This window comes from Maylandia zebra, linkage group LG15 (genome assembly GCF_041146795.1).
Source record: "Maylandia zebra isolate NMK-2024a linkage group LG15, Mzebra_GT3a, whole genome shotgun sequence".
In the NCBI taxonomy this organism is placed as follows: domain Eukaryota; kingdom Metazoa; phylum Chordata; class Actinopteri; order Cichliformes; family Cichlidae; genus Maylandia; species Maylandia zebra.
The window spans coordinates 42,899,559-42,919,558 of NC_135181.1; the positions used below are offsets into that span (position 1 = coordinate 42,899,559).

At 44.6% G+C, this 20,000-nt stretch overlaps 1 protein-coding gene and 1 long non-coding RNA gene across 2 annotated transcripts in view; one reads left to right on the forward strand and one right to left on the reverse strand.

Moving 5' to 3' along the window:
* The window catches only part of LOC101469119 (cadherin-2), a 102,966-nt gene that overhangs the window by 32,239 nt on the left and 50,727 nt on the right, over window positions 1–20,000 (forward strand). The gene's annotated exons all lie outside the window — the stretch shown is intronic.
* LOC143412549 (uncharacterized) lies at window positions 16,858–17,349 on the reverse strand. The gene is made up of 3 exons (XR_013093062.1): window positions 17,203–17,349; window positions 16,983–17,120; window positions 16,858–16,901 (listed from the first exon to the last, which is right to left on the reverse strand). It is a non-coding gene; the product is annotated as an uncharacterized LOC143412549 (long non-coding RNA).

Here is a 20,000-nt window from a genome sequence, read left to right on the forward strand (position 1 = left end):
ACACCATCCTCCCTATTCTGGTATTTTAAAGAGTACTTAGCATAAATATTAAGCAACCTAACTAATAGGGTTCCAACTCCCAGCAACAACAAAAATAAATAAATAAAAAATAGGGAACCACCCCTCACGCTCCACCTCATGATGCTTAATCGACGTAATCAACCTTAATTTGATGCAGTGTGAAAAAAAATGCACAGAAATCAATTATTTTTCAAGAAATATTAAATAGATTCAACATCTTTCTTCAACAAAATTGCAGACTGCACAGATGGTACCTTCCCAAAGGAAAAAGTACTATAGCTTACTAGGGTATATTAGACTTAATAGTCACTATATACAGTAATGGACTTCTATTCATTTTACATCAAATTAAAACTTTGGGTGTCAGATAATTATTTATTAAAAGCTCGACATTTTAAATGAGAATAAGAAAGAAAAGTATGTCTTTGTGCCCCCTTTTCCCTGTTCATGCCCTATCGGCCCCCCTGGCTAAACTTTGCTAGATCCGCCCCTGCACAGTTACCAGCGTCAGCTACGTAGAAAAAGATCCTCGAGTAGAAACTAATATTAAATAAATTCTAACAACAGCTGATCAAGCTTAAATGTGCTGCTGTTGTTCAGCCGCTGGTTTCCTCTTTCTGGTGCAAAGTGGACCAAAAACAAACAACAGAGACGGACTCGCACAGAAAAGCCGATCAGCTGATCATTAAGCAGTTTCACGATTGAAGTAGCAGCAAGAGAGAGAGAGAGGCAGTCGCTTGTTAAGCTTAACGCAGGAATGCTTTACATTCAGAGATGGACTTACACACTTGCTTTACTTCTCTCGGGATAACTTTGTCGGAGATGAAATGCCGGGTTGCTAGCGAAGCTCCACATGCTATCCAGACCACCGACAGGTCCCGCATGCCACAGCCGCTCTATCACGTGATGCATACTGCTCCGACGTGCTAACGTTCTGAGGCGAGTTACGGCGTGTTGCAAGTTTTGTGAGGTGCTTTCGTGATATTTGATGGATCGGATTACATTTTTTATTTTTCTCCGATATCCGATCCAGTAATTTAGGTCAGTATCGGACCGATACGTAATATCGGATCGGTCCATCTCTAGTTTACGCTGGTTCTCTCCGGACACAGGCTCCTCCCACAGGCCAAAGACGTGCGATTTGTGGGATTAGTTGGCAACCTGGCAGGGTGTGCCCGCCCCTCGCCCTGTGGTTGCTGGGATAGGCACCAGCGACCCTCACAAGGATAAGTGGAAGAGAATGGATGGAAAAGCGAAGAAGCTGATAGAATTATTCATTTATACCCCTGGGAGAGCGCTTAGATCAGCAGGCCAAATGCTCCTGGTGCGACCTAGATCTCGGCTCAAGACCAGATGTGACCGCGCGTTCGCCGCTGTCGCACCCTACCTCTGGAATAACCTCCCTCTAGCTATTCGGGCGTCTGATTCAATTCAATCTTTTAAATCTCGATTAAAAGCATTTGTTTAGCCTTGCTTTCCCCGCCTCCTCGAGCCCGCATTTTTGGTGTACTGTAAGTTATCTTTTTCGCTTTATTAATATTTATAATGTTTTAACCTTCAGCCTTTCGGGTTGTGCCTACTATACCTGGTGTATTATTGGTTAGTTATGTCACTCGCCTGTTAGTATATTTTATTTGTATTTGTATTTATTATTGCTCTAACTCGTTCTGTGAAGCACTTTGGCATACCTGTGGTTTTTTAAATGTGCTATATAAATAAAATTGTATTGTAAGAACGTGAAAGGAAAGGCAGGACTCGTGGTCCGGATGATGGACATCATGTGGCAAACATGGTGGAGGCAATGTGACGATATGTGAATTTACTAATGGAGCGGGGTCACCTGCTGTATTTTGGGGTTGACTCACAGTTCAGTTTAATAAGGACCCAAACATACTGTGAAAGCAAGCCAAGAGCTTCTTAAGCTATGTAAGCAATAGCTTTATTTGTTTAAGGCCAAGTCTGACGGATGACGGAGTTAATGTTGGATGATTCATGATAATAACAACTGCATTGTTTTTCTTGGCCTTAGTGCATTAATTATCCTGTAATCTGGTTGTGTTCTCAGCCACGTGGGATTTCTTCTTGTTTAACATCATTTGTGGTAAATTAGAAGTTTTTCCAAACAACGAGTGATGGCCTACTTCAAGGGATAATCTCGTCCCTTTCTGCTGTGCCAGATATTTTAATTTTGTCTATCTTTCTTTGAACACTACATGTAGGGAACTTCATGCTGTGCAGTGCAGGGAACAGCTGTAATTGGCAAACGCAGGCATGTGGTCAGGTGCTGATTTGCTTTTGCTGTGGGTACTGTTGGTGGAGAGCACATTTTCACTATCATTTAACTGCGTGACGCTAACATTGTGATCCAGATTAAAAGCACTCATCAGGGGACATTTTATATTTCCATGTAAATAACCAACAATACTGGAGAGAGAGTCCAGATGTTACCTGTGAGTAACCACGTGACGACGAACTCACTTTTAAATATGAATCCTGGACCAGGCTCAGGGAGTGGCAGCCATCTGCCGTTACCTGTGTGTGGTGAGAAGGAAAAGCAGTGGACCTGAATAAAGCCAGGAAGTATGATCTGAACTAGTATGTTCAAAAGAAACGGATCATGAAGAATCTGATAAACAACGAGTTTTAAAATATTTGAACCATGAAATATTAAGCTGTGGCATTTAGCCCTAATAAACATGAGTCTAAATCACCTGTTGTCTCATTAAAACAAAAAGATTACCGATATGAGTAAATGTAACCATTTTTAGGCAGTTTCTATATGGATGTCTGTGTATATGTCTATGTATGAAAACTGTGTCATTTTATAGCAAAAGGGTGGCAGTCATTATAGTCCACTAAGGTAAATATGCTTGAGGATGAGTGTGCATGTCCCCACTATCTCCAGTGACTCTCCAGTGTTTGTCCCGACGCTGCAGCCACTCGTCCGTGCTCCGGTTTATTAGAAACGAGGCTTAAATTAATTAAAAATCCCAGTCTGCAATTAATACAATACAAAATACTTCATAGAGTGCACTATACAGGTCATCGGATGTTCAAGATGGGCTTTACATCTTCCAACAACTGCTCACACTGTCAAGGCAATACACCAGACAATTACATCCACGCTCTTTGGTTCTGTCCACCAGTGCAAAAGTTTTGGCGCGAGATATGTGAAGACTTATCAAAATGTCTGAAATGTAACATTCCAACTTCCCCCTTAGTGTGTTTGTTGGGCAGCTTAGATAATGTCACTTCAGAAAAGAATATAGCCCATATGATCTTCACTGCCCTATGCATAGCCAAGAAAACAGTCCTCATGAACTGGAAAAATAAAAATAATCTTAATTCTAACCAATATAGAAATTATCTATTAGATTACATTAGTCTTGACACAGCCTCTGCCACCACATTAGATCAATTGCTCTGGGCCCCTTTTATCAGCTCCATCACCTAGTGGGGGTGGGGGGTCTTAGTTTGGTCCCGCCTTCACTGTTGTGATTGGTGAGGGGGTAGGGACAGGCTTAGGGCGTCGGGGGGTTCCCCGGAGGCATCTTCCTTGGGGGGCTCAACCCGGGGTAGCGGTCACGTCCGGTTGAGGGCTCTGTTGGCTCTCAGGTGACTGTTTCCTCGCGGCTGCGTGCAGCGGGGCTAGGGGAGGGTCTGTGCTGACGGACGCGGGTTACTGACCTGGCAACCTGGCTGCCCCTGGGTGGGTCCGGGATGGGCGTGAGGTTCTGGGGGCGCTCCGTCTCTGGGCTGGGGCCCGGGCCGGGCCTCCGGGGCTCGGGTCCTGGTTGGTGTGTTGCCGGGGTTGTGGGCGGGTGGGTGCATGGGGGCCCGGCCCTGGAGCAGGGTGCCGCCGGTGCATCGAGCCGCCTGGGGGGCTCTTCAACTGGTGGGGGGGATGGTCACATCTTGCAGGAGCTTTCTTCTCTCAGGAACTCTCTGCAGGAGGGGGAGATACAGGAGAGGTGGAGGAAGATCTCAGCCTGGGCGTTTACCGTCTTATGTAGTCTGGAAGATGTGTGGTTGGTGGGGTGGGTGCAGTTTTCTCTGTGGTGGGGTTGGGTGGACTGTCCAGGGCTCTGTGGAGCCGGGGGGGCGCTACTGCACTGGGCCCCGGTCTTATGGGCCTGGGCCCCCCTTCCCTGGCGGGTCGCGGAGGGTGGGAGTGCCTACTGGGGTCAGCGGGGGAGCTGGCCCCAGGGAGGGGTTACCTGCCCCTCCCTTCCTTCCCTCCCCATCTCCAGCTGCCTCCCTCTTCCCGCTCCTCCACAACCACCCACACATGCAGGGCCTTGGAGTGGGGGTATGTCACCAGGGTGCAGAGGAGGCTACCCCCCCCCCCCCCCTGTCCCCTTCTGTGGCCCCCCCACACTCCCTAGCAGATCATTACATGGAGAAACCTTTGGAATGCAAGCATGCTGATCCACACAGGTATGCACACATGGGTATTCACAGACGCGGACTAAAGCTTTCTTGGCTGCTGCCTCAAAGCACACTGTGCGCTGTCTATCTTGCGTGCTGCACAATATCGTTTATTACTTAGTAAATACTGATATCTATGACTAGCTAGTTTATTGTGATGGTGCTTTGTTTTCTCTATTATTATGTTGCTCTTTGTTGTTTGCTGTCTCCTCTGTTTGTTTTTGTTTGTTTGTTTGTTTTTGTTTTTTTCTCCATACAGGTGACCCAGGAGTTTTTTTTTTTTTTGTCTCTCTTCCCCCCCCTTCTCACCGTCTCTTCTCCCCTTTGGTTTTCTTTCTTTCTCTCCCCCTCTCTCTCTCATTCATTCCCCCTGTCCTATTTATTAAAAAAAAAAAAAAAAAAAAAAAAAAAAAATGACAAAGGATGAACTGAAGCTCTGCCATCACGTAATGTCGCATACTGCTGTTTCTGATGTCATTTAAAAAAAAAAAAAAAAAAAAAAAAAAAAAAAGAAACGAGGCTGAGTGGGTGGATCAGCCTGAACAGGGCTGCGTGTTCTGCTTTAAGCCACTCGGCTAATCTGTCTGTTTGCATTTCTAATTTGTGTGTGCGTGTGTGTCTGATCAATGCAGGCACTGATCACAGCCTTCACATGGAGAGTTCATGTGATCGCTGGTTTGGTTTTGTCTCAGTCGACACACAGCAGAGCTGAGCCACCTCTGTTTAAACTGAATCACAATAAAAAGAACGAAGGACCTGAAGACGAGCAAATGGTCCTGACTCACTGTTGAAGGCAGTGAAAACACCTGTAAAGCACAATGACAGCAGATGATTAATATGATTCAGCTTCAGAGTAATTGGTTTTCCTGTTGTGCTGTTATAAATGGACAGTTCCTGGAATCGCTCTATTACAAACGAATTGGAAAACACACTCTCTGACCGCAGGTCCAGTGACCAGCCTGATTTCTCCCGAGGCTATTTTGTGGTTCCATCCTGGCGCTGTTACAATTAAATAAAGCAGCATAATGAAGTAAATCTCATTTAGCTGTGAGAGTCCACCAAGACAATCAGCAGTTGTCGCAGATTTGCGCTACAGATATCGATTGTCTGTCCAACACTGTAGGAATAACAGATGGGAGCTCTGGTTAAGATGAGGCTTTCCTTAAACCACTTCACTCTGCAGCAAGCTCTCCTCACTTCACTCAGTGTGTGCCTGTGTGTGAATGATGGAAAAGCCACCGTAAAGCAGATTTATATCACAGTCATAAAGCTGATTTATATCAGTGAACAAGTCAGCGATTGAGTGTTAGTGTTAATTTATGCTAATGCACCACTGCAGAATTCACTAACAGGGCTCGCAAAATTTCAAACCCCTGGTAGCCCTTCGGGCAGGCACTCTTCAGTTTTTGGTAGCCCAAAATAAATTTAAGTAGCCCGAAAAAAAAGAGAACAATGTTTTGAAAGAGACAATGATGTTTTGTTTCATTTACAATATTATATACTAAATTATATTGTAAAGGAAACAAAACATAAATCAAAAAAATGTTCAAACACAAATTACAACAACTGTATAAAAATTCCAATCAACTCAAATTGGTTCTAATTGAACAGTGTGCTGTTTGGACTGAGCCCTCCTCACCTCCCAGCCTTATATATTAAGAACATATCGTATTTTCCGCACTATAAGGCGCACTTAAAATCCTTTAATTTTCTCAAAAATCATCAGTGCGTCTTATGTATGAATTCTGTTTGTGCTTACTGACCTCGAACCGATTTTATGTGGTACACGGTGCTCAAAACTGTCAAAAATGTTTTAGTCTGACTTTGCTGAGCTACGAAGCCGCACCGCTTGATGGATTGTAGGAGCATTACAGCTACCGTACTCGGGAGCCTCGTGGAGTAATCTGGGTCCTAAACTCCGTCCTTTTCAGGTCCCAAACTCAAACGAACACTGCAGCATCACTGAGAGTTAGAACCTAAATTCTTTCATCTTTAATAAAATCATCAGCGTTGCTGCTTTACCAGGTGTAACAATTAAGTTTAACATCCAGGCATCCATGAAAACAGGATTTATTACATTCAACAGAGTTAGAAGTTAGCAGGAAGTTAGCTCGCTAGCTTCCACCTAAACATGATATAGCATGTTCTGACTGAGAGATTTCTGAATAAATTCAAACGTACAGCTCTGCTATCACTTCCAACATAAATGAAGACAGAAAACTAAACAGCAGTGGCGTTTGTAGGGTTACTGAAGTTGGGCTAGCTGCTATATAATGATGTGCTACGTGATCACTAGCCACACAGCTATGTTAGCATAAACACAGTGAAGCTGGAGGATGAAGCTAACTTTTTTCCACTCGATAAAAGTTAACCTGAGGGTTCCTGATAGTTAGAGACAAATGCAATCGCATGGCAGGATGCTGTAAATGGACCAAACTTCAGTCAGGAGAACAACTGAGATAATCCATCCACAATACGAGGTTAGTCATTAATATACTGCAACAACATGGGAATAGAGCAGCTGCCAGAGGATTCAGCATTAATGAATCAATGGTACAGAGGAGGAGGAAGCAAGATTTAGTTGAGTAAAGTTTGACTTATCTGACTGTTTTGTTTCGCTTAATGCGCCTTATGGTCTGAAAAATACGGTATTATGTATATTATTTTCTTCGACTCCAAGTACCCAAGGAAGCACAGTGCAAGAACAAACTGCACATGGCAGCTTCAGTAATCACATGCTGGAAAAAGCACCTGGCTTTACAATTTTGTAACCCATTGGCTAACTTAGCCTCTGGGAGCAATGGCCAATTTATCAGGTCTTCTGTTGGAGCCAGCAGATATTCAGGGCAAGATTTCAGCACACACTTCCCCCATTACCCCCGAATACAAACGTTAAATGGTAAATGGCCTGCATTTGTATAGCGCTTTTCTAGTCCCTAAGGACCCCAAAGCGCTTCACACTACATTCAGTCATTCACCCATTCATTCACACACTGGTGATGGCAGCTACATTGTAGCCACAGCTGTCCTGGGGCGCACTGACAGAGGCGAGGCTGCCGGACACTGGCGCCACCGGGCCCTCTGACCACCACCAGTAGGCAAACACGGGGTTAGTATCTTGCTCAAGGATATTTGGCAGCCAGGAGGCAGCCTGAGATCGAACCACCGACCTTCTGATTAGTGGCTGACCTGCTCTGCCACCTGAGCTACAGCCAGAGTAGTAGCATGCAGAGTAGTACAAAAATGAACCTAATTCCTAAAAATGTGGGGTTTTGGTGCCCCTAGGTGTCTCCATCCCAAAGGCCAGTTCTGTTTGTATGCTAACAAAGCCTCGATGATGCAGTTTAAGACCAAGCCTTTAACCCCCCCACCACCAACAAAACACTGGATTTAAAAAAATTGGCTTGACCCCCAAGGAAAGGTGTTCAGATCCAGAACACCAGCAGTAACAGAATCAAGAAAAGACAGCACGCTGGTGTAAGAGATGGGATTGTTAACCAAACATACAGTACAGACAGATACAGGAATTAGCTTCAGTATGGCATAGCTATCTCAGGGGCCTATGATGTGAGAGGCATTTAGACACAGTTTCTGAATTTTAACATGAAAAGAATACACAAAGCCAGCATACATCGCCCACTGTTTAAATGAGAGAACAGAGGAAACGTGACTGAAAGCTAGAAATATAAATCCTTTCATTTAAGGATGCCAGAACAAAACCCTTTCATTACATTAAGCATACTGCAGTTGCTTTACAGCATCCAAACTGATTAAAAATGTATGAAGAGCAGCGACAGAAAACAGGCCGGCTTCTTTGTAAAGCTGCCTGTTTGCTGGACTGCAGCCATGTGTGAAGTGTGTTTAAGGAGAGATTTTTCCCTTCAACACATATCCGAGTGCATCGAGTCAGCCAGCTGTTTAGCAGGAAGACATGGTGGGTCAGTAAATGGAAGGTCCTGTGAACAGCAGGTGATGATAGTGGTTGAGCCGCGGCCTCTCAGAGGCTGCAGCTCTTATTGCCTGGTGATTCATCCATCAGCCCGGTGCTCTCTTCACATGGTAATACCCTGACAGAGTGTGTAATGCAGGTATGGGACCACAGAGTGATGACTGCTTTTGTCTGACTAGCGGCTCAGCATTCACTCACTCTGTGTGTTTATTAGCAACATATTGGCCTTTCAGAGCTGGAGCTGATTGATTTTGCACGCTTCTCCTAGCAGCTTCTGTCTGGGGGGGGCGGGGTTGTGTCACTCAGTCCCGCCCCTAGAGGAAAAAGGAAAGCACTGCGTACATTCAAATAAGCTATTTTGCTTATGAAGGCTTCTAGCTGGGAGAAGTGAGCCAGAAGTAGCTCCATGGCAGCCATAATAAGAGCTGTTTGAATTGTCCAAATGCTTTGGAAACGAGTGACAGTGCTTCCTTTTTTTACCTCCTATAACTCAGAGCACACTGGAGCATCTTTTGTCAAAGGACCATCACATATTTGCAAAAGTGCTCTGACGTCTCCGAAAACGTCAGAGCACTTATGCAAATATGTGGTGTCTTGATAAACTGAGCAGATATTTGAGGTTTACACAGCTACATTCTCACCTGAAAATATGTTAAACGTTTATTTTGTGAAGAATAATAAGAGTAATATTAAAACTAAGTAGCTGCCGCCATTGTTGGAACCTGTAATTGGCTGGGCTGTGCTCTCAATTCTGGGATAGGTTGGGCCACAAAGGTCACACCGGACCCATCCTTCAAATCTGGGGAAGAGGAGGACGCATTTTGAGGAGTCTACGAATGTCGTTGCATTGCTGTGACGTAATCTGCCTACAAATGCAGCCTCAGCAGGATGCAGCCTATGAATTTGGATACGATACTTCTTCTTCTTCTTGGGTGTTTAATGGCAGCTGGCATCCTTGTAGATTCATTGCTGCCATTTACTGTTTCGGTCCGTTATACTAATGCTACTTATTCCTGCGTCTTTCAGGATCTTACAAAGCTTCAAACGACATGCTGACTATTAAATTAGTCATCGGCGATTTTGATAGTCGACGTAATCGTGACTAGTCAACTAATTGTGGCAGCCTTACATCCAACAATTCATGAAAATGGAAAAAGAAAATGCGCTGCTGCAAATCATTAGTAAATCTGGTCCTATATGTTCTTCTTTCAAACTCCAGTCTGTGCAATGAAGTGTTATTTTTCACAGGATGTTCTCATTTAAACGACCTGCATGAAATAACAGAGTAAGAACATTACATTGCATTTTGCAGTCCCTCTTCTGCACATTGCAGTTTCATATTGGGAGACATCCAGCGTCACATTGTTATGGAGGGTAGTGTAAGCAGTGTGATGTCATTCGGATTCTCAGCACTCCGCTTTTCTCTTTTTCAAAGTTCTTATGAGTCTTGGATGATGTTTTTTGTCGAGGTCAAGGAAAGTGGTTTGGAAAAGGAAGCCGTGTTCTAGTTAGACGACCTGAGAACCACAGAGGGAATTTTTTTTTCTGAAAACATACAAAATGAAGAAAATCAGATATTAGAGATACTTGATGTGAGATTAAATGGATACAGCAGGATTAAGCAAAAATGCAAAAACTGGAAAAAGACAATAAAAGACATGATCAAAGAGCTTACCAAAGCAGAAAGGAAAACTAGCTTGTGTAAATTAAACTAAAAGAAAGGATTAGACATAACATAAAATGAATTACTTCATCAACAATTATCACAAGAATTAACTGAGATGCTAATTTATTTTCTTAAGCTTCCAGAAGGTAGTGAATGTTCGTTCCAGATTTATACATCAGAGCAGGGCGATATGACCAACAATATTTATCACCATATACATCTGAAAATATGTGATAACGATATAACTGACCATATAATTGACATGAGACAAAATACTTTACAACTCCACAACTTTATTAGTGCAAAGCAAAAAAAAAGTATTTTCACTTAAACAAGCAGCTGTTTTTTGCATTAACGTTATATAAAAATGTAACAGTGCAAACTCCTCGCTGACAGTTTAACCAAAAGGCGTTTCCAGTGGAAACTGGCCGACATATCCTCAGCATCACCATGTATAATATCCACAACACTTAAAAAGAGGTTATACACACACAATACGGTAACATCATGTTGAAGCACAGCACGTATCACTCCGCGAGGCTCCGCCTACGATAGCCGTAATGCTCCGACAATCCATCAAGCGGTGCGGCTTCCTAGCTCAGCAAAGTCGTACTGAAACATTTGACAGATTTTCGAGCGCCGTGCACATAAAATCGTTTCGAGGTCAGTAAACACAACCAGAGTTCATACATAAGGCACACGGGATTATAAGGGGCTCTGTCGACTTTCACAAAATCAAAGGATTGATTTTAAGTGCGCCGTATTTTCCAAACAACACGGTAATAACGACGGTCCGCTAGCATGCTCTACCAAAAATAGTGCTTTGTTGTGTATCTGACGGACGAAAGCCAAACCAGTTCCACACCAGTGAAGCTGCAGCATTTTTACAAACCAGTTCTGCTTCATGGTTTCATTCAACGATCCGCTTTCACTCTTCTCGTTCTGCGTCGCCGCCATGTGCGCATGTAAACAAAGGCACTGCGCATGCACGTTTTACCCATATTCTATCGCGATATTTCATTTTCCTATCGTTGCCCAAAATGACACCGGTATTACCGTGAACGGTATGATATGGCCCAGCCCTACATCAAAGTATGCGAGGGAATTGTAGCAGCAGCCAGCTAGCAACCTAGCCAACAACGACCTGCTACTCCAAGCAGCCCCGCCTATAATTATACAAAACTTGATCCGAGGAGAACAGCCTTAGAGAGCACAGCTGTGTTTCCAGAAAGCCCCTAACAACAAACGCGACTAAAACCAAATGACTAAAATCGCAATTTTATCGTAACGTCATGTGTTGGGTGGGCTTATTAGAGTAAAGCTGATGAAGAGACGTTTTCATTTCCACTGTGCACAATAATCCACGAAGGTTTTGTATTTACACACTGTGGGTGAAATCCTCCATGTTTGGAAACTGTGGAGAAAAAGATGCGTTTAGTTATTTAAACAGGTTAATGCAGACACTTTGTTACCATTCAGTTCATTTAGATCTAGAAACTGTTCATTTTTACAGGAGATGAACCAGAATTTGGTGCATAAAAGGCCACATATCACTTTCTGATGTTTTTTGATAAGTTGTTGGCCCAGCAGGAGCCTCTTAATTTAATTTAAATTCGTGAAACATTATGCCCTCCATACTTCCTGCCTCCATGGGCTGACAGAGGGAAGAAGAAGTTGGCCTCTGGCTTCGCTCCTAGACTGAGTTTATCTAGCAACACCCAGCTGTCACTGAGACACACACACACACACACACACACACACACACACACACACACACACACACACACACACACACAAAGTTCAGCAGTGTTTGTGAGTATTCAGCAAACAGAAAGTTACTTTGGATGATTCACTAGTGAGGATTTAATCCTGTTTGGTTTTTTGTTTGAGTTTCGTGTGTGTGTAGGTTCACATGAGCCTTCATTTGTGTGTCCTTTTTATCTCCATGTGTGTTCAGTCAGGCCGCCGTGTCACAGGTTTCTGGGTTTGACTTGTTGTTTGTTTTATCTTTAATACTTTTATGCTGAGTTTGGAACATGAAATCGTGGCTACAGCTCATCAAAGCCGGCCAAGCTCGCATTGATCATGATTGGAACGCTTTCTTAAATCAACAGTCGCAGCAGGCTGACATCAGACAGCCTGTTACACCCTGGTGCGTCTTCAGTCTAACTGGTTTCTGTAGAGCAGCGGTCTCCAACCTTTTTTGCGCCACGGACCGGTTTATGCCCGGCAATATTTTCACGGACCGGCCTTTAAGGTGTCGCGGATAAATATAACAAAATGAAACTAGTACCGGTACCGAAAAAAAGAAGATTTATTCATAACACACGTGAAAAGACCCAGGAAAAAAAGTTAACGATAAAAACGATAACAAAATAACGCTGAAAACCGATAAAAACCCTGAAAACCAGACATTTCACACCTGAGCCTCAACTCTCGCGGCCCGGTACCAAACGACTCACGGACCGGTACCGGTCCGAGGCCCGGGGGTTGGGGACCGCTGCTGTAGGGGACAGGATTTGATTTTTACTAGCAGGGGCGAGGCTAAAGGGGTGGCACTGCTCCCACTGAAACGTAATTGGCTACTCCTGGTGCACAACCCCGCACGTGTTTGTCATATCAAAGCAAAGTCCTGGTTCGTTTTTCTCTGGGAGAAACAGTGTTGTACTTCTCAGTGCATCGATATTGTTACAGGGCGGCTCTCAGTGCATGCTCATGAAGCCGTTACGTTGGTGCACCAAAGTGTTTGCTTTGGTGTTTATTTCTGATCTGACTGTTAGTCCTGCCATGCAGGATCTGAATCTTTCATCTAAAATCACAGTGGTCTCATCAGGTCTGTGTGTCCTGCAAACATGACACTAACACACTGTTTGCCTTGAACAGTCTGTGTGAACTAAAAATCAGCCCTGCTGCTGTTAATGAATAACAGTAAGCTATTAACTAACGTTTTTTAACTTTTGTAGTATTTGGACTCGTAACTCTTGTGAACTTGTGTCTTGTCAAGCTTGTAGCTGAGTTTTCTTGGTAAACGAACTTAACAGAGTTTACCAAGCCAGCTGGTTGCTAGCATCACCTGAGAGCTACGCTCTGTGAGACCGTATAAGCAGAGCAAGATGAACGGATGGTTCAAAGCGGTTTGTATCTGACTGTGTATTTAAACCCAGACAACCATCGAACGCTTTCCCTGAATGTTTAGGTAACCATATAGTAGTGCTATAATTCTTATATTACATCATTCTTTAGCTAACGATACCTGAAGCTGCATTTTTCTACTTGAACAACGTTAGTTAGGCTGGCAGACTCGGTCAGACTTCTTCTCTGTCCAATGTGTGACAGCCAGTGAAATGATTGGAGCTGCTGTGGGAGGATTTGCAGTCAGGCACACGTGTAATGAATCGCCCTCACATGCCCTGAGGCGCTTCCAGCCCTCAAACTGTTTCATTAGTGTTTGTGTCAGTGGAGAGTTTGGGGGTCCCAGTGTGGCCCAGGATGTGATTTTCCAGCGTTTCACTCTGACCCCACTAACAACCTGAGGAAAACACTGGGCTGCTGTGACTCCTAACAGAGAGTGCAGGAAATGTCCCAAACAGTACTCTGTCCTGGTGTCTCTCCCTGTGCCTCCTTGTTATTGCAGAGGAGAGTGCATGCCAGACTTTTCAGGGGTTACTACAGTTGGGATCATTTGCTTCCAGCAAAGGTATCGATTAAACGCCAGTAACGCATTGATCCTGTGTGGCACATTCAGGACTGAGAGGGGTTCTTGAGAATTATAGTAATGAACACTGCTACTCTTATTTCAGGATCAAAGTCAACATATTTTATTCAATTTAAAATGTAATCACTTTATACATGATGAACTAGCAAGCACAAATAATCATTGAAAATACAAAATAAAAGCCGAGGACTTGTGCAGCAATATTATGAACTCCAGCTGGTTAATTACAGAATTAATTATGTGCAAAGGTCAGCGAGTACTGACTTAGCAGCGGTTCCATCTCAGGGCACGCAGGGCAATCGCTTGGAGTGAGTACTGTGAATGACAGTGGTAGTTTCAGCCATCTGTGGGAGGAGCTTAGAGTGACATAAACAGGACACGACAGAAGCTGCAGAGCAGGCAGGTTCACGGCATGCTGTGGATGCTTCAGTTCAAAAAACCAAAAAACTTTGTGAAACATTATCTGCTGTTTCTGCACACCTGCAGCTTCAGGCTGCTGCTCCCTGCTGTCTATGTTGATGTTCTGTCTGAAAATAGGTGGTTGAACTGGGCAATCACCCACTGCTGCCCAGCTACATCTAAAAGCCCCACGCTTAGTTCTGCTCCAGTTCCCTCTGTGCAGTCGGAGGATGGGGGTGTTAAATCACACGGCTCTAAAATCATGTAGCAGCATGAGTGTTTGTGAGCTGGACATGGATAATGTATGAGCATTTACACCAAGCAGGTACAGACCATCAGACAGAGAGCAGAATCTCAACCACCTCAGAGGCCAACAGGAAAACAAGCTGTGATTGTCTGTCAGCTTCGTTTTCATGTTAAAGCAAGCTGCCGTTCACATAAGAAGGTTTAGATCACTAATGTCCTTAACCTTAACATTTAAATCTCAAAACAATGTACGTTTCTGTGCAAACAGAGTCGACACATTCCCAGTTTGTTCTATTTTTAGAATGTATTTCAAACTAAAAATGCAATTTTAAACCAAACCATAAAAAATGAAGCAAACGCGTATCTGTGCTAAAAACAACTAGCTGTACATAAATTGCCAGGTCGACTCATTCAGGTCTGACTGCAGCCAGCAGTCTTAAATCAAACACTTCAATAAACGGTTTTTAAAACGATGGTTTCAGCTGAAAGTTCGACGCAGGACCAAAGTACGGCTAATGCAAAATAAGTGCATCCATGTGAAGGCTTACAGAGCTGCTGCAGATGTGTGACACGTTATCTACCAATGAAGAAGAAAAATGAAGTTTCCCAAAAGTGACTCACCGCTAACTCCACTAACTCCACCCTCTGCACCGCGAGACAGACGCTCATCAAGCGGGTGGGTGAGCAATGAAGCCTTCTACTGCAGCGTTGTGGATTAACTGAAGGCCTTTCAGGGAGCTTTAAGGACAGCTGTAATTAGCGCAGTAATAACCAATGCACGGACTGCTTTGGAGCATCAGTCTGCAGGAATTCATGATTTTAGCTTGTGCAGATCCGACGAGACCGGCCTGTTTAAATGACACATCCTGGTCAAACATGACTCCGAGGTTTTCACAGTCATACTAGAGGCAAACATGATGCCAGAGTACATCTACAGTGAAGTGTAGGAGCAGTGGCAGTCTGATGCTGGGGGATGGTTGCTGATTAAGGGTCAGGGTGAGACTCCAACTTCGGGGAAACATGAACTCTGAGACTGTTAAAAGAAACATTTTTGCCTCAAGAGCTGGGATGGACTTACTGCTGATGAAGGTTGGCACAGTTAGCTCTTAGTTTCAGTTCGGTTAAGTTCACTTTGTTGATGCTTTTTTTCCTTTTTGGTTAATGAGCCAGTTTAGTGTGAAAGCTAACATGCTGAGGGACACAGACTATCAAACACTGTAAAACTACATTTGCAGAGTATTTGTGAGAAGCTTGTTAGCGTCTCTCCTGTCTTTGTCCAATGAATCAGTTTTGTGGCTGTTTTAAGCAGCAGTTTGTCACGTTTCTGTTCTTGAAGGATCAAACATGGCGTTGAGATTTTCCTCCTCATATGTTGACCCGCAGGACTCCTGTGAGTGCATCAGCACAACTTGTCCCTTTTAAATTCAGTCCGTGTCTTTCTTTCTGATGGACATGAGACAGTGTGATAGATATTTACTGCAGTTTCATAAAGTTTGAAAAGAATGTGCTTTAAAGCAACCGCGTTGTTGGTGAGGAGCTCGTACAGAAGATCGTTCTGCTGTTTTTAGCTTGTTTGAGTGTCAGAGACGGCTGGAGGCTGAGAAGCCTTTCATATTGTCAGGAACATGCTGTGCATTTATAACACTGACACGTGTTTGCAGTCCCATAACGATCTCACGCACAGAGAAGACTGTTTAATTCAAGCCTTCCTAGCATCTGAATGTTTTGTGGACCTGACAGTTTAAGTTTACTTTAAGATGAAGTGTTGAGCTTCGCTCTGTAAAGGCACCGATCCACGGTGTGGTGAGGCTGCTCTTCCTCTGATGGAGGGAGAAGTTTCTGCTGGACTTTCTTGGTTTTGTCCGTGGTCTCTCTACTGTCCTCTTTCCTGTCTTCTCTTTAACCTCAACCCAAAACTGGTCAAGGTCAAAACGACTCATTTAAGTCTCGTTTTTCTCCCCACCGTGATAGAGAGCGCGGCGAATCGTACTTTGGTTACTTTCTGAAGTCCCTTGAAACAAGGTTGTCATTAAACCCTGAGGACATGATAAAGCTGCATTGAGAGTTTGTATTCATTCATTGTGTTATACTCCTTTCTGCCCGGCGCAGCAGAGATGGAGCTGTTAATGGTTCATAGTTAGGAGAACAGATCAAACAGCCACAGGCTTCAGAAACACAAATGTATGTGATTCCACTCAAGCTGTATTCTAATGTGTCCGACACAACAACGAATGTTGTAAATGTTGTGGGTGCGTGCATAGATTTACCAACAGTTACTGACAGTGTCATGAACCGAAGTTCCGAGCGCAGGCAGGACCCAGTAGCAGAACACACACACACTAGGGTATGAACGAATAAAGAAAGTAATTTTTATTGAAACTAAAGGTGTCCCGTGAGGGTAGCCAGAAAAACAACGGATGAAACCAGACGAAACCGAGGGACCGCACAGGGAACGCCGAGAGCGGGGCTGTGAGAGGCTGTAAAACAAAAAGAGAGACAGATTACTGGGGTGCGGAAAAAAAGGCAGCATACGAGGGAAGGTGGAGTGTGCGTCTCACGGTGATAGCCGGGCCGAGTGAACCAGAGGGGGGTGGAGCTCCAAAAGGGGTCGAGACGGCGAAGCTGAATGTGAACCAAATCTCAGGCGGACAGGTGGACAGGCAGGTGGCTCGAAAAAAAACACGCCGAGTTGTGATCTGGGTACACAGGGAAAAAAAAACAGTGTTAGGTCCGATGGAGAGTTTGTCATACGAGTTCTTTTCCGCAGGCGTACGTTACCGCTGAGAGGCGACTACGGACTGGCGTGGAGCAGCAGGTAGGGCAGGATTAAATAGTCCACCTGGTGATCGCCTGGGATGGGATGCAGGTGTGGGGTTAGCAGCCACGCTCGTGGGCGTGGACATCCCAGCAGCACCCCGGACGCCGGGCCGCGGACCATGACAGACAGGATACAAGCAGACGCTCGTTCACGCAGTCGTCGCCGTTCCCCTGCCGCCGTCACAGCCGCCTCTCGTAGCTCTCATCGGTTGCTATTTTTCGCTCGTCGTCAGTGCGTCAAACACCTTCTACCTCTAACACCAGTAAAAATAAAACGTGTTTCTGTCAGCTGAGAAGTGAATTAATTAACAGTGAATGTGAAATATAAGCTGCATATTTTGCTCCATGTCACACACAGATTTGTCTAATGTTCTAACTTCATACACTGAGGACTGTTGGGTAGGAACTCCTAAACTTTGATAGAAATTAAAAAAACTCAGTGAATTTTTAATGCATTTACCTCACAGCAGGGAAGCAGATCAGTATTTTACTGAGGCATGAACTCTACTGAAGTTAGTGATCCCCTGACTTTTCCTTCAGGGCTACCAGCGAGTCTCCCCATCAGTGTCTGTGTTTGTTCACTGGCAGAGCCGAGCGGAGGTTCGAAGAGTCTCCAGCCCCACAGACCTGCTGATGAGTCTCATTGATAATCCAAGACAGTGCAGGGCACTGACGTTAGTCAGCTGCACTGATTGTCACTGTAACCTGTGAGAAAGGAAATGAAATCAGTGCTGATTATGGCTGGACGAGAGCCACAACCTGCCTGGTGCCTGGTGAATGAGCTCCACATCCTGGTGTCTGTTACGGAGACGCTGCTCTATAAAAGCAGTCAGGTCTTCTTTGGCTCACCGTGTTCTCACGTCGAAGCTACAAAACTTTACATTGCAGTTGGAACAATGTAGCAACTTTCACATGTTGACAGTTGAACATAATTGAACGATTCTGCTTTGTTTACATTTTCCCAGAGATGCTTTGTGATTACCCTCCAACAGTGACACACGCACTTTATTCCTGGCAGATGGTTGATGCGCTTTAACCCACGAGGCAGTAAAGCAGCTCCACGTTCTTCTTTCCAGATGATTTTTGAGGAAATGTAATAAAATGTGTTTGTGACGGGATTAAACAAGCAGTTTAAAAAGGCCGGCTTGGACCATGTTCCATCATTAGCAGAAACGTGAGTCATTAAAAGTGTGTAACGCTGACTTGACTGAAGATATCACAGAAACTTTGTTGTGGGAGAGGCAAACAACATTTCACATCAACACATTTCTGTGTTATCACATTCCTTCTCTCCACCGGCCTGTTTGGCTTCTCAGTGCTTGTCAGAAGCAGCGTTTGGACAGAAACAAAGCCTCAGCCCCCCCTCTCCCCCAGCTGGGGTGGAAGAAGCTGTTCTGGATGCACTGACTTGTTGTTAATGTGCAAGCTGTGATGAGCTGACATTTGCCATTGACAGCTTTGTTCCGCATGAGTGTGCTGTGTCTGCTCACGTCACACTGTCAACAGAGTTGCACTGATTTCTGGCTAAATGCAGTCACAGCATTGCGCGCCTCCCCCGGGCATCACAGAAGCCATTTCCTCTGCGAAGGTGCGCTAAAGCTGGCAAGCACACAAAGAGGAGAGCGTTGCATGGTCTTCCTGCAGAAAGCTGCTCCCATCTCTGCTTTACTCCTGCAAATCCCATCTTCAGCTTTGGGATTTACAGGCTGGATAAACTCTCGGGCCAGGTCCACCAGTCTCTCCTCAAACGCTCATCTAAATGCGACTCAGGTTTCACATCAATTTACTCCGTTACTTTTTTCTTCTCTGAAATTCTCCTTAAGCGGCTTTGAAGAAAAAAGCCACTGTGATTGGTTGTGTCCAGGTTTCATCGAGTGTTGAGTTGTTAATACTTACGAAGACAGCATAATTGGGATAAAACATTCCCTTTGTGCATTAGTTTCAGCTCTCCCGTTATAGATCAAGCCTTCTCGTTCACAGTGTCGCACGCCGGCTCTTCTCTAAAAGTCACAGTTTAGTTTAACTTGAGCCCAGCTGATGGAAGGAGAGCCAACAAGCTTTATCACGAAGGAGCAAAAGTTTTAAAAGCTATTTGGAGGTGAGATTGTGGGCACGGCAGGCTAACTGATGTTGTCTGTTGGTTGCTGGCTGCAGCTCTGCATCGCCCTGCCTGTGGAAACCATTCAGGTCCTCAAAGGGTGCCAGGCCAGTGCTGCATAAGCCTCGTGTTGCTCCTTTCTGCACCCACAGACATCTAAAGCTGGGGGCCTGCAGGGACCAGCAGGGGCCCTCGGCAGACGAGCTTCATGACCACAGATCCTCCCCAGTCTGAGGCGTCTTCTTTCCCACAGATTACAGTATCGACATCGCTGATTACATGTGCTGTCATAATTAAGCAGCTCTGGTGTGAATGTGCAGCAAAATGCACAAATGTCATATAGATAAAGCAGAAAGTATAACTGATTAATAAAATATCACCTGTTTCACGCACAGTGTAGACAGCAGTTATTAACGAGCAGTGAAATTCTGACAGCCCCACGCTGGACGAGAAAAGTGTGTCGCTGTGTCAGCACATGAGTTATTCATGCTGTTCGTCTGAATACAGATAAAACGGTCACAGTGAAAAGCCTGAATTTCAGCAAAAACTAAGGAAAGTTTTGGAGATAAAACCGTCTGTGACGTCTGTACAGGACGAGCTGTTTCAGTGGGACAAAAGCTGCTGCAGAGAAACAAACGTTTGTCTTGGCCTGCACGCATCG